A 15,540-nucleotide genomic window follows, 5' to 3' on the forward strand; every position below is an offset into this window, starting at 1 on the left:
CTGTCAGATTCATAATCATAGTAAGCTGCAACAATAAGCAGAGTATGGATGATTTCAGCATGACTACGGATGAGAAGGTTCTTGATAGTCAATGCCCTCGCATTGACTATAACCTTTAGTCACAAGCCTAGCTTTATAGGTCTCTACCTTACCATCGATACCTATCTTCCTTTTGTAGATCCATTTACACCATAGGTACAATACTCTCAAGTGGATCTACTAAGTCAGACTTGGTTCGAGTGCATCGAGTCAATTTATGACTTCATAGCATCTAACCATTTCTCGAAATCGATGTCAGATATTGCTTCGTCAAAGGTATTAGGAATCAGTATGACCCTATCTCTCAAAAAAAAAATTTCTTTACTTCCTTCATAAGCATACCCATTACATTTAAGAGGTCAGGAGATCTATTAGATCATACGAGGTGGTAGAGAAACATTAACTACTGGCTCACAGACTAGAGATTTTTGAGGATCTATAGCTTTTGGCTCTTCAGAGACCTTCTCATCGAGCTCCACTAACCTCCACTGCTGCTATCCTGGATAAACTATTTTTTAAGAGTAAAGCATTTGACTCACAATTATATTGTGGTCTTGTGAAAAGTAGAAGTAGTACTCATGGATTCTTTTGGATACCTATAAAGTGAGTTATAATAGAACTATTCTCTAACTTATCTGCCATTTATCTTGATATAGGCCAACATCTCCAAATCTTAAGATAACCCAGACTTGGCTTCTTACCGAACCATATGAAGGAACCAGATCTAGGGTTTCAGGGTTAGATCTTGAAATTTTTCAAGATCAGGAAAGACTAAAATAAATCAAAATTTATTTTTTAAAACTAGAAAATCTCTAGATCTAAGATCCTATTACATGATTATTACATAGCATTAAATCAAAAATTAAAATGTATAGAGCATGACTATATGTTGATCATATCAACATGTTTCTATACTACATCTAATGTATGTATTAAAAATAGATCAGATCTATTACCTTGCAAGTTAGACGTTCTAACATTGCTGATCCGGCTTGAGGATGATGTTGCAACTGCACATGCATCCGATCTCTAGGAGTCATCCACACGAGCCATGAATCTCGATAGAAGTCTGCTTCAGAAAATCAGCACAGTATGCTAGTATTGCGCTGATCCTTCTTCGATCGTTGATCAGGTGCCTCCTACTTCTTGATTTGGCTCTTCCAAAGATGAAAAATAGAAGAAAAAGTTTCAAATCTGAGATGCTCTCAGAAAACTCAAGATGGAGGAAGGAAAGAGATGAAACTAACAACCCTAGAAGAAGACCCTCTTCTTCTTCTCTTTACTCTCTCCTAGACACCCTATCTTGTGTCTATTATATCTCCATGACCCAAAGGTTTTTCTCTCTAATTTTTGGGTGTCCCAAAGGACTCTCAAGTCTGTATATTCTATAAAAATTTTATAAAAGAAGTAGTTTCATAGTAAGAGATATGATAGAGTCATTGTCTAGGTCAAATACCTAGTCAAGGCTTATCCAAACATGGCAAGATAAGGGGTGCCAACTCTTGGGCACCTCCTCCTTATTTTTGTGCATGGACCACCAGAAAAGGATGCACAATGTGACCTTAAAATCCACAAAAATATCAAAAAAAAATTGATAAATTTGGTGCAAAAAGAAAGAGTTTTGGATTTCTAAAACTCTATCTCATAGAATTTGAAAATCCAAACTTAATCCTACTTTGATTTGATCCACAACCACTTTTCATGTATGAAAGAAGAGAGAAACTTTTGGACATAGGAAAGACCTGGAAGAGGGCTTTTGTTGTGCAAAATAAGAAGAATTAGCATGGAATAAGAGAGAGGGCATGGGGGGGCTTATGTGGTGCAAGGTGGAATCCTAGTCTTACTAGGATTCTATCTTATGATTTATTTTAATTTAGTTTCTCAAACCAAATCAAACCAAAATTAGATCAACCCAATTAAATAGGTTTAACCCAATTAAGAATCTAATTTTATCAGATTAAATTAGATTTAAATCTGATTTAATTTTCTAATCAAATTAAAAATTAGGTTGACCCAAGTCCTAATTGAACTAAGACTAGTTTTTTTCTTGCACTTGGCTTATCCAATAAACCAATTGGACTTGATCCAATCAAGCCCAAATTAAATCTAATTAAATCATATTCAATTAGACTAATCTCAGCCCATTGGCTTAATCAAATTAAGCCAATTAGCAATCGAATTGCTAATCGATTCTCTTGCAATACTTGCACTAGGTTAAATGCTAATCGTATTGATCATTTAATCCTAGAACGACTCTTAATTATTGATCAACCATATGATCGGATCATGAACCCTAATGTGTGTGACCTCATAGGTTCGAACCTAAGCTGATAGTATAGAAATAAATTTTTATACCAATCGAAGTGACCATCTAGCAATGGTACCCGATGATCGGATAGGTCGAATGTGTAGAACAATATCCTTAGAACCCATGCGGATATAGTTTCCATATAATTCATCTCCTTGACCAAAATGATCATAGGACACCTCAGAGTTCAACTGTCAACTCTGATCAGGTTGTCCACATTATATTTCAAAATATCAAATCCATCTGATGGATTACCCTGGCCAAAGTTTTGCTAAATTGAAATACAGTGACTCATTCTTCTACAACTCTTGGAGTGGTCAATCCCATCTCAATCACACTCTGACTTTGCAAGTACTTGACTATGCCCAGAAGTCATCTGTTACTGAATTAGAAATTCAGTTAGTCCAGTACCAAAGCACAGTGAGTTGCTTGCAAGTCACTTAGGTGATCTCAGGTCTAAGGGACACTTATATCTATATCCCATCAAAGATATTCTCGACAGCAGAATGCTCTGGAGTTGGTCACGTTCAATGTTGATGTACCCTTATATCTCACCTGCATGCCATACCAGTATCTCCACACTCCTTGATTAAGAGGACAACCAACCCATATGGCCTACAGCGATCTATGCTCGATAGAAGCTGTCGTCCTTACTAACAGCCTATCATTTGATCATGAACAGTTTTAAGGACTAATTGATAAATCCTCTCTTTATCGAATTGAATAGTCCTAAGGACTTCATCATAACAATGGAGTTCATTAGAAGATAAAAGCTTATGATAAAAATACCAAATATATTTTATTTATTAAGAAGTCAATTACCATACTTGGTTGCTCAACCGTCAACAGCTTGACGATTGGCTTTTGGGATATATTTCCCAACAACTCTCACTTATCCTAAAGCCACTCGGTGCAGTATCTAATACCCATCTTCGACTTGTGGTTGTCGAACTCCTTTATTGCCAGGGCTTTAGTGAAGGGGTCGGCCAGGTTCTCCTTTCCATTGATCTTCTGAAGGTCGACGTCATCACGATCCATGATCTTTCAGACCAGGTGGAAGCGACGCAAAATGTGCTTCATCCACTGGTGTACTTTGGGTTCCTTCTCCTGAGTTATGGCACCAGTGCTGTCGTAGTAGAGCAGGACTGGACCATCGAGGGAGGGTGCTACTTCGAGCTCAGTGATGAATTTTTTCAGCCACACAGCTTCCTTCGCTGCATCCGATGCTGCGATGTACTCTACTTCACAAACAGAGTCTGCCACAGTATGCTGCTTGAAATATTTTCAGCAGATAACTCCACCATTCAGAGTTAAGATATAATCCGACACGCTTCTGCTATCATCATGGTCAGATTGAAAGCTGGAGTCTGTGAACCCCACATGTTTCAGATCTGACTTGCCACAAACCAACCATTGGTCCTTAGTATTTCTCAAATACTTAAGGATGGCTTTAACCACTTTCCAGTAGTTTTCTCCAAGATTAGATTGGTATCTACTCACTACTCCTAGTGAGTATGCCACATTTGGTCTTGTATATGTCATGGCGTACATGATAGATCCCATGGTCGAAGTATATGGGACTCTACTCATACGCTCTCTCTCATCAGGAGTTATCGGACAATCTTTCTTAGAGAGAAAAATTCTATGGCCTATCGGTAGATAGTTCTTCTTGAAATTCTTCATGCTGAACCTCTTCAGCACAGTGTCTATGTATGTAGACTGAGATAACCCAAGCATCTTTTTAGATCTATCCCTATAGATCTTCATCCCTAAGATGTAGGATGCTTCACCCAAGTCCTTTATGGAGAACTGTGATGACAACCAAACTTTTATTCTCTGTAGTACGGAGATGTCATTCCCGATTAAGAGAATGTCATCCACGTACAAGACAAGAAATACCACAACTGGACCATTTGCCCATTTATAGATGCAGGGCTCTTCTCCATTTTTAACGAAGCCATACATTTTGATCACCTTATCAAAATACATGTTCCAACTCCGAAAAGCTTGCTTCAATCCATAAATGAATCTCTGAAGCTTGCACACCTTGGACTCATCTGTGGATGTAAACCCCTCAGGTTGTATCACATACACCTCTTCGGTTAGCTCTCCATTCAGGAAAGCTGTCTTTACATCTATTTGCCAGATCTCATAATCCAGATATGCAGCTATTGCAAGCATTATCCGAATGAATTTGAGCATTATCACAGGGAAAAACATCTCGTCATAGTCAATACCATAACGTTGACGATACCCCTTGACAACCAGATGGGCTTTATAGGTCTCCACCTTTCTGTCTGCATCCCTTTTCCTTTTGAACACCCATTTACACATAATAGGTTTAACCCCTTTAGGTGGGTCAACCAATGTCCATACATCGTTGACCTTCATGGACTCCATGGCTTCAAGCTATTTTTCGGAATCAGGTCTCTGCATTGCATCCATATAGGTGATCGGATCCTCATCGTTCTCATCGAGTTCGATGGGATCACCATCCTGGATCAAGAAACCATAGTATATGTCTAGCTGATGTGGTACTCTACTGGATCATCTTAATGGTGCAGGTACATTGGGCTTTGAATCTGATCTAATCAAATCCGACTCAGGTTCAGCTATTGGTGTCAGTCCTTCTACCTGTTGAACTTCATCAAGTTCAACTTTAGAGGCAATGGTTCTTTCACCAAGAAACTTCTTTTCTGAAAAGATTACCTTAAGGCTGACAAACACCTTTTGTTCATCACCATGATAGAAAAAAATATCTCTTGGTCTCTTTGGGGTACCCTATGAATGTGCATTTGTCAGACCTAGGTCCAAGTTTGTCTGGACTAATCGTTTGACATAGGTTGGGCACCCCCAGACCCAAAGGTGTAAAAGTGCTGGCTTACGCCCTGTCCATATCTCATATGGAGTCTTAATTATAGACTTACTTGGAACCCTATTTAACAGATAACAGGCTGATTCGAGTGCATATCCCCAGAAGGATATCGACAAACTGGAAAAACTCATCATGGATTAGACCATGTCTAACAGAGTCTGATTTCTCCTTTCAGACACACCATTATTCTGTGGTATTCCTGGAGGAGTCTATTGAGAGATAATCCCATTCTCTCCTAGATATGTGAGAAACTCACTAGAAAGATATTTTTCTCTTCGATCAGATCGAAGAGTTTTAATACTTTTCCTAATTTATTTTTCTACTTCACTTTGAAATCGTTTGAACATTTCAAATAAATCCAACTTATGTTTCATCAGATAGACATATCCATATCTGGATAGATCATACGTGAAAGTTATGAAGTAGAAATATCCACCTCTAGCATTTGTGCTCATGGGCCCGCATACATCAGTATGTACTAGGCCCAAGAGCTCAGTAGCTCTCTCACCTTTTCCGTAAAAGGTGACTTGGTCATTTTACCAAGAAGATAGCACTCACAGGTTGGAAGTGATTCACAATCACTGACTTCAAAGATTTCCTCTTGAGTCAACCTGTTTATTCTGTTCTTGTTTATATGACCTAGCCTACAGTGCCATAAGTAGATATCTGACACACTATCTAATCTAGGGTGCTTGCCAATAGAATAGACTCTTATCGAGCTTGATCTTTCTGGTCTGGCCCTACACTGATGTCCCAGCCTGAACTTGCACCTTCTTCACTTTCTTCTTCTTGTTCTTCTTCCCTTTCTTAAAGGGTCGAGAATCAGAAGACGAACCTCCCACTAAGTTCACCGACTCCTTATGGAGTTGGTGATCCTTCTCAAAGTTCTGAAGCAAGCCCAATAACCCGTGATAGTTTACTTCAGGCTTTGTCATTTTATAATGAGTGAGGAATGGGAGATAAGACTTGGGCAGTGAGTTCAGTATTGCATCTTTCCCAAGCTGCTCATGCAAGGGAAAGCCAAGCTTGCTCAATCGTTCCATCAGCTTGATCATGTACAATACATGATCAGTGACAAAGGCACCATCCCGTATTTTGACATTGAAGATGGCACAACTAGTCTTGTGCCTCTCCACGTCATCGGGTGTGCCAAAGGCATCCTCCAACACTTGAAGCATATCCTTTGGCTGAGCCATCTCGAATCTGTGACTGAACTCATCGCTCATGGCAACCAGCATAATACAGCGCACCGTGGTCCGATCATTGAGCCATTTCTGATAAGTGTCTCTGACTGTTCCACGTGCATTGACAGCTGGCTCCTTAGGTACAGGATCTATTATCACATATAGGATCTGTTCATACTCCAATATTATCTTCAACTTTCGATACCAGCTACTGAAGTTGGGTCCCACCAACTTATCATTATCCAATAATGATCGGAGTGATAGGGAAGTGGCCATATCTGCTCCAAGAAAAATCATAACCTAATTAGTAATTGATTCATTAAACCTAAAGATTTGGACTTTAATCAAAAGGTTTCTCCCACTATTTTATTCAAATTGGTAGCCTCTACTTCCAATTCGAGGAATTATCCTAATTTCTTAGTGGGTACTAGAATCCACTTAGACTACACAGAGACCCAACTTTGGTTAGCCAACCCATGTACATCTAAGGATAGGTTCATAACCAATTATTTATCTAAATAATTTCTAGTAATTTTAATTTTGCCCCAGAAACCTAATCAGTAGGCTTTGGCCTCCACTGTAAGGATCCGGTTAGATCCAACCATTAACATGACCATACTTGGTACATCTAACCAATGAATGACTAAGCCCAACTTTGGTTGGCCAACCTAACCACCATTAGAGAGACACTTTCAAGTCGTCATATGATGAGTGATAATTCCATTAGTCAACAAGCACCAGGCCTTTAGGTCTGCAATGATTATTGAGTTAATGGACCCATTATCAAACACCTTAATGGGAGGCTATGACTTAGTTATCTCCATAACTTTGTCATTTCAAGGACCTAATAATTTTAGAAGATTTAATTGATTTAGAGGAGAAGATCAGAATAACCAGCTTATCATGATCCTCCCACTAGCTTCACCAAGTCAGCTTAAGGGAGACTATTAAAATGGGCTGGTCTAGGAGCACCTAAATCAGTCACACTGATTTACCTAGCAGACATTGGTCAGCTCGAATAGTCAAGTGATCCGATCAAAATATAATTTCATCAAGAGGTCAGGTAAATTCGATCGATAGGAGGGTCGGCCAATGCTTGCCTTAGACACCATCAGAAATGACCAGGTAAGCGGGCTCCCAATTAAAAACCATCGGTCTGGTTTACCTTAGACACCAACTAATTTAATTAGTTTTGATTAGATCAATATAACAGTTCATGCTAGACCACTTAGCCAAGAATCAAGTCTATTTGATTCTCGTTAAAGTTATGGACTTGACCAACTACAACTATTGTAATTGATCTAGAGAATCCTTGACCTAATCTAAGACAACAATTGATTAGATTTAGTCAATTCTTTAATTAAGTCCATCTTTAATCTAACCAAAGGTCCAACCCAATTAATGGACCTAATTTTCACTAACTTATTAACCCAATGTGTTAATGGTTGCGTCTTAGGTTCTTCAATTCACAATCCTAGAACCTAATCAAACAACTTCTTAATTCTTAATTAAGTTTTGGGCTGAGGATTGGGTTTGGCTTTTTAAAAATAATTTTTATATTTGTAAAATAATTTTACAATATGGTTCTACCAACCATATTGCATGTTTGATTCATAATCAAGATGCAAGTGAAATAAATATGAAACTACTTTAGATCTAATCTAAACAGGTTCATGTAATTGAAATAATTTCAACTTTAAATAATGTCTTTGTACAAAAATTATTAACAAAGAGATTTTATTTTAGATTTAAATATTTTTTTAAATCTAATAAATCATAAATTTAATCTAGATCATATCTAACAAATTTATGATTAAAGATAGATCTATACGAACTAGGACAACCTTTGCACTGTAAGGGGTAAACTTTACAGCAGGACAACCTTGCAGTTCGTGATTGATCTAAAATTTTAATTTTAGATTTAATAATCAGATTATAAATTAAATTTAATCTAAGAGATAATCTAAGCATGTATAAATAATCATGTAATAAATAACCTAGGCTCTGATATCAATTGAAGGAACTAGATCTAAGATTTCAGGGTTAGATCTTGAAATTTTTTCAAGATCAGGCAGCGGAAGACTAAAATAAATCAAAATTTATTTTTTAAAATTAGAAAATTTTTAGATCTAATATCTTATTACATGATTATTATATAGTATTAAATTAAAAATTAAAATATATAGAGCATGAACTACATGTTGATCATATCAACATGTTTCTATACTACATCTAATGTATGTATTAAACAATAGATCAGATCTATTACCTTGCAAGTTAGACATTCTAGTGTTGCTGATCCAGGATTGAGGATGATGTTGCAAACTATACATGCATCCGGTCTCTAGAAGTCGTCTACACGAGCCCACGAATCTCGACCAAAAATCCTGCTTCAAGAAATCAGCACAGTATGCTAGTACTGCGCTGATCCTTCTTCGATGGTTGATTAGGTGCCTCCTTCTTCTTGATTTGGGCTCTTCCAAAGATAAAAAGTAGAAGGAAGAGTTTTAGATCTAAGATGCTCTTAGAAAACTCAAGATGGAGGAAGGGAAGAGATGAAACTAACAACCCTAGAAGAAGACCCTCTTCTTCTTCTCTTTACCTCTCCTAGACACCCTATCTTGTGTCTGTTATATCTCCACGACCCAAAGGTCTATATCTTTGATTTTTGGATGCCCCAAAGGTCTCTCAAATCTCTATAATTTACAAAAAATTTATGAAGAAACTCATTTTATAGAGAGAGATATGATAGAGTCCTTATCTAGGTCAAATACTTAGTTAAGCCTTATCCAAACATGGCAAGATAAGGGGTGCCCAACTCTTGGGTGCCTCCTCCTTATTTTTGTGCATGGACCACCAGAAAATGGTGCACAATATGTACCATAAAATCTATGAAAATATTAGAAAAAATCTGAGTAAATTCGATGCAAAAAGGAAAGAGTTTTGGATTTGTAAAACTCTATCTCATAGAATTTGAAATCCAAACTTATTCCTACTTTGATTTGATCCACAACCACTTTCCATGTATGAAAGAAGAGAGAAAATCTTTTGGATGTAGAAAAGACCTGGGAGAGGGCTTTTGTCACACAAAATAAGAAGAAATTGATGTGGAATAAGAGAGAGGGCGTGGGGGGGGGCTTATGTGGTGCAAGGTGGAATCCTAGTCTTACTAGGATTCTATCTGATGACTTGTTTTAATTTGGTTTCTCAAACCAAATCAAATCAAAATTAGATCAACCTAATTAAAATAGATCTTAACCCAATTAAGAACCTAATTTAATCAAATTAAGTTAGATTTAAATTTGATTTAATTTTTTACTCAAATTAGAAATTAGGTTGACCCAAGTCCTAATTGAACTAGGACTAGTTTTTTTCTTGCACTTGGCTTATCCAATAAACCAATTGGACTTGATCCAATCAAGTCCAAACCAAATTTAAATAAATCATATTCAATTAGACTTAATCTCAGCTCATTGTCTTAATCAAATTAAGCCAATTAGCAATCGAATTGCTAATCGATCCTCCTGCAACACTTGCACTAGGTTAAATATCAATCGTATTGATCATTTAACCCTAGAACGATTCTTAATCATTGATCAACCATCCGATCGGATCATGAACTCTAATGTGTGTGACCTCATAGGTCCAAACCTATATCGGTAGCATAGAAATAAATTTTTATACCAATCGAAGTGACCATCTAGCAATGGTACCCGACGATCGGATAGGTCGAATGTGTAGAACAACATCCTTAGAACCCATGCGAATATAGTTTCCATATAATTCATCCCCTTGATCAAAATAATCATAAGACACCTCAGAGTTCAATTGTTAACTCTGATCAGGTTATCCACATTGTATTTCAAAATATCAAATCCATCTGATGGATTATCCTGGCTAAGGTTTTGCTAAATTGAAATACAGTGACTCATTCTTCTCCAACTCTCGGAGTGGTCAATCTCATCTCGATCATACTCTGACTTCTCAAGTACTTGACTATGCCCAGAAGTCTTCCATCACTGAATTAAAAATTCAATTAGTCCAGTACCAAAGCACAGTGAGTTGCTTGCAAGTCACTGAGGTGATCTCAAGTCTAAGGGACACTTATACCTATATCCCATCAGAGACATTATTGACAGTAGAATACTCTGGAGTTGGTCACGTTCAATAATGATGTACCCTTATATCTCACCTGTATGCCATAGTAGTATCTTCACACTCCTTGGTTAAGAGGACAACCAATCCATATGGCCTATAGTGACCTATACTCGATAGAAGCTATCATTTTTATTAAGAGCCTATCATTTGGTCGTAAACAGTTTTAAAGACTAATCGATAAATTCTCTATTTATCGAATCTGAATAGTCCTAAGGATTTTATCATAACAATGGAGTTCATTAGAAGATGAAAGCTTATGATGAAAATATCAAATATATTTTATTTATTAACAAATCAATTACCATACTTGGTTGCTCAACCGTTAACAGCTTGACAATTGGCTTTTGGGATATATTTTCCAACACCATATCTCATACGGTGTGGTAGGAACGGACTTTGATGGAATCTTATTCAATAAGTGAATGGTAGTTAACAAAGCATGTCCCCAAAGAAATAAGGATAGATCAGTGAAGCTCATCATGGACTTGACCATATCCAATAGGGTCCTGTTCATCCTTTCGGATACCTCATTGAGCTGAGGTGTTCCAAGAAGGGTCCATTGAGGGACTATACCATTGTCCTTAAGATATCTCAAAATTTTTTGACTAAGATATTCACCTCCTCAATCAGATCGAAGAACCTTAACGGATTTGTTTGTCTACTTTTCTACTTCATGTCTAAATTTTTTAGATTTTTTAAAAGCTTCAGACTTTTATTTTATCAGATACACATATCCATACCTAGACAGATCATCGATAAAGGTAATGAAGTAGGTATAACCACCCCTGGCTTGCACATCAAATGGCCCACACACATCAGTGTGTACCTAGGCAAGTAACTCAGTGGCCCTTTCTCCATGTCCTACAAAGGATAACTTGGCCATTTTTTCTCGAAGGCAGGATCATAGGCTAGATACGACTTTGGGTTAAGAGAGCCAAAGATCCCATTCTTTTTTAGTTTGTTTATCATATCTTCTCCAATATGTCCTAGTCTATGGTGCCACAAGTACTTCTGATTAATTTCATCTCTGGATCTCTTTTGGTCTACGGCACTCACTATTTACTCGTTTAGGTTCATATTCACATCAACATGCAAGTGATAAAGACTGTTAATTAAAAGATCTGATGCAACCAATTTATTTCATAAATAAATAGAACAAAAATTTTTATTGAGATAAATTTTAAAACCTTCCTGTGGTAGCACAGACATGAAAATCAAATTCTGACTAGCTACAGAAATATAATAACAGTCTTTTAAATCTAATCTAACGTCAGATAGTAATCGAAGAGGGTAAGTGTCAACGATCTCTGTAACAATCTTTGCTCCATTGCTGACTCGAAGGATTATGTCACCTTCCCTCAACCTCCTACTTTCTATCAAACCCTACATTGAGGTATATATATGAGTACTCGAGCTAGAGTCTAATACCCAACTAGAAGTAGAAAAAATCATAAGGTTAGATTCAATTATGAGCATACCTTCGGAAGGTTTATCACCCTTTTTGGTCTTTAGGCTCTTTAAGTATTTTGGACAGTTCCTCCTCCAGTGGCCTTCAGCATGACAGTGAAAATATTTTTTCTTTACTTCAGCCACCTTTGGACCATCCTTCTTCGGCTTGCTCTCTTTCTTTTGTTTCTTCTTGAATTAAACCTTGTTCTTTCCAGTAGACTTTCTCTTGAAAGAAGAAGTCTGCTCCACAGCAAGAACAGTGCCATTTGAACTCTTCAAGGTACCCTCCGTAGTGACCAATATGTTGACGAGTTTGGGAATAGTGCAGTCAAGTTTGTTCATATAAAAATTCATAATGAATTGACTATATGAACTAGTAAGAGATTGAAGGATCAGATCCATCTGTAATTTCTTTTGCATATCCAGTTCAAGCTTCTCAAGCTCCTCAATATCCTTGATCACTGTCATACGTGCTCATAGACAGACTGCCCCTCGTACATCTTCAGATTGAAGAGTATTTTGGACACTTCGAAGTGTGTAGTACGGCTCTGCTCACCATACAACTCTTGTAGGTGAGCGATCATAGCTCAGACAGTGGGCATATGCTCGTGTTGGTTTTGAAACTCATTTGACATGAATGCTAGTACATAACACTTGACTCAACTGTCTTCATCTATCCACTTCTCAAAAGCACCCCTTTGCTCGACAGTAGGATGGTTTGATAGCACTACGAGTTCTTGATCAAGAATATGGCTTAACTTTTTTGAGGTCAGGACAATCCTAAGATTTCTGAGCCAATCTTTGTAATTATTACTGGTCAAACGATTGGTTTCAAGGATGAGGGCTAGAGGGTTTGAGGCTGACATGATGGTTTAACTGCGAGAGTAGAGATTCAAGTTAGACTTTTGTACTTAATATTTATATTTGCTTCTAGAGATTTTAAGATGTAAATAATGACTCCCACTATTTTATCAAATCCCTCCACTCCTCAAGAAGGAAACAAAAATCCTAACATGATAAAAGATTCTTAGTGGATGTTGTGGTCCCATCGATGACATACACCTCACCTAACAGTTATTGGTTACATGCACATTGATACGTAGGCAACTCTTTATCCAAATACTTCACTAAGTATATTGCAGCGACTTGGTCTCTAAGTCAGTGGGCTCACCTAACAGTTATTGTCTATACTTCTTAGTTAAGTTTGACCCATCATTCACAAGCAGGTGCAAGGCCATCGTTGGGTCCCTCACCTAATAGTTATTAGGCCCAACCCCATCCTTACCCTGGAGCAACTCTTTGCTAATAGAGTGGTTGCGTGTTCTCGATGCAACTGAACTACTGTAACCAGTCGAGAACAATCAACGTCGGTAGTACGTCTGCACATCTACAATAGTGGAAGACCTATGGACTTAATATTTATGAGAAGGTTTAGTTTTAGATCTTATCTAATCAGTCATCATATGACCGATCTACTTGGCATGGGCTAAACCAAACCACTAAACAACCCAATTTAAGACCCAATCTTTCAAATTGGCCAGATAAATGAAGATCGGTGGGGATCCCCCTGTTGCCTTCCTTAGACATCAATACATTGGCCAGATTGGCTAATAGAATCAATTAAATAACCATATCTCATTAACTTATCTTAGACATCAATAGGTTGATTGATCAAAATTGGTTAGCTCAAGCGAATCGGGCTCAAACCAGCGAGCCAAATTAGGTCCTTAGGTTAATCGATTCTACATATGGGATTCAATCAATTTGATCAACAACAATTGTATGATCATTAACTTAGTTAATCTGATCCTAATCAATACTTAACTTGATTTGATTAATTACTTAATCAAATTAGACCCATATGACTCAAATCAAAAATCTTAAATGTAATCCTATTACATGACCTAATTAATAATTTTTTCATGATCAAAACCCTCATGTACAAACATAAATTTTAGATTCTAAAATCATATTTCAGATCTAAATTCTTTACATAAAAATAAATTTTAAAATATAAAATTAATTTTCAAGTTTTAACTCTCAAACATATATCATATATATACATGTAAAATCATATCTAAATAAAATTTTAGATCTAAGCATGATATCATATATCTCATATTACTAATCATGGATCAGATTAAAAATAAATTTATGATCTAAATATACAAACATATATCACATATATGAATCAAAATTTAGATCATATAAAAATTTCAGATTTTATGCATGCATCTATGTATCACATAAATATGAACTAGAACTCTTTCTAGATCAAAATTCAGATCTATACATGCAATTACATATCAACTATATATTCTAAAATTAAATCTAAAATTAAATTTTAGATTTAAAGATCCATCTATATATCTCATGTATCAAAAAAACTTTTAATTTTAAAATCTTTTCAAAAATATGTATATCAAAATTCAACATATGAAAACCCATGGCTCTGGTACCATTGTTGGAATTTGGGATTTGGTGCATGCATATGTGTTTCAAAACTTTATTTTCTAAATATCATAGTAGAGAATAAGATTAAAATACTTTTAATCTAAATTATGCATACATAAAAATAAAAAATTACATGGATCTATCTTATACGTTGAAATTGATATATACTAAAATTTAGATTGTGATCAAATCACATACCTGTTTCACAATCCTTTTCTTCAAATTTAGATCTAGAAGAGAAAAGGTTCTCTCTTAGTCACATAAGTATCTGACCTCTATGAGTATCCATTTAGGATTAGCCTGAAATATCTCTCATCAATCTAAATTTTTTTTTTTAAAAAAATTCAACCTGCTGATTCTGAATGAAGTCTGGATCGCGATCAACTCTTGATCTCTTTTTTTGATCTTCTTCTTCTCCTCTTCTCTAGTTTTTCTCCTTACTTTGTGCTGCTACAAAATACTAGCAACCAGCAAATAAGTGGGACACCCAACAACTTGGGTGTGATGGACTTGGGATGTCCCAAGTAAGGGGGCATGTGGGATGCCTAAGGGAGAAGGAGAAGGGAGAGGAAGAGAGGGCATGGGGACTTCTTCTATATATGAGGGGCTACTAGTTTTTATGCTTTAGGGACCTTAGGGGAGGTCCTTTTAAATAGGTATAAGGATTGAATCCTATTCAATCACATAATACAAGTCTTACTTGCATTGGGTTTCCTATTAACTTAAGTTATCTAACTTACTTTAGGAGATCCTTTAGGCACCAACAATTGGAGCCCTTGAATCCATAATTAGATATCCTAAAATACACCCAAGAGATGCCCTATAGGAGAACTAAAGGCTCTCTAATCAATGGACACATCCAATTTGATCAAATCAAGGTGGCACCCAAAAATAACCATCAAAGAAATTAATTAGAGACTTGCACCCTTAATTTATATGATCCATAACCTTAGATACCCAACAATTGAAGTCCAGTAAATTTTATTTATTTAAATTATTAGCAGATAATTAAGTTAGAATTATCTTATGTTGCTCCTTGGATTGATTTTGATGATTACAAAGCATTTGAAGGG

Source organism: Elaeis guineensis, chromosome 5 (assembly GCF_000442705.2).
Source record: "Elaeis guineensis isolate ETL-2024a chromosome 5, EG11, whole genome shotgun sequence".
Taxonomy (NCBI): Eukaryota; Viridiplantae; Streptophyta; class Magnoliopsida; order Arecales; family Arecaceae; genus Elaeis; species Elaeis guineensis.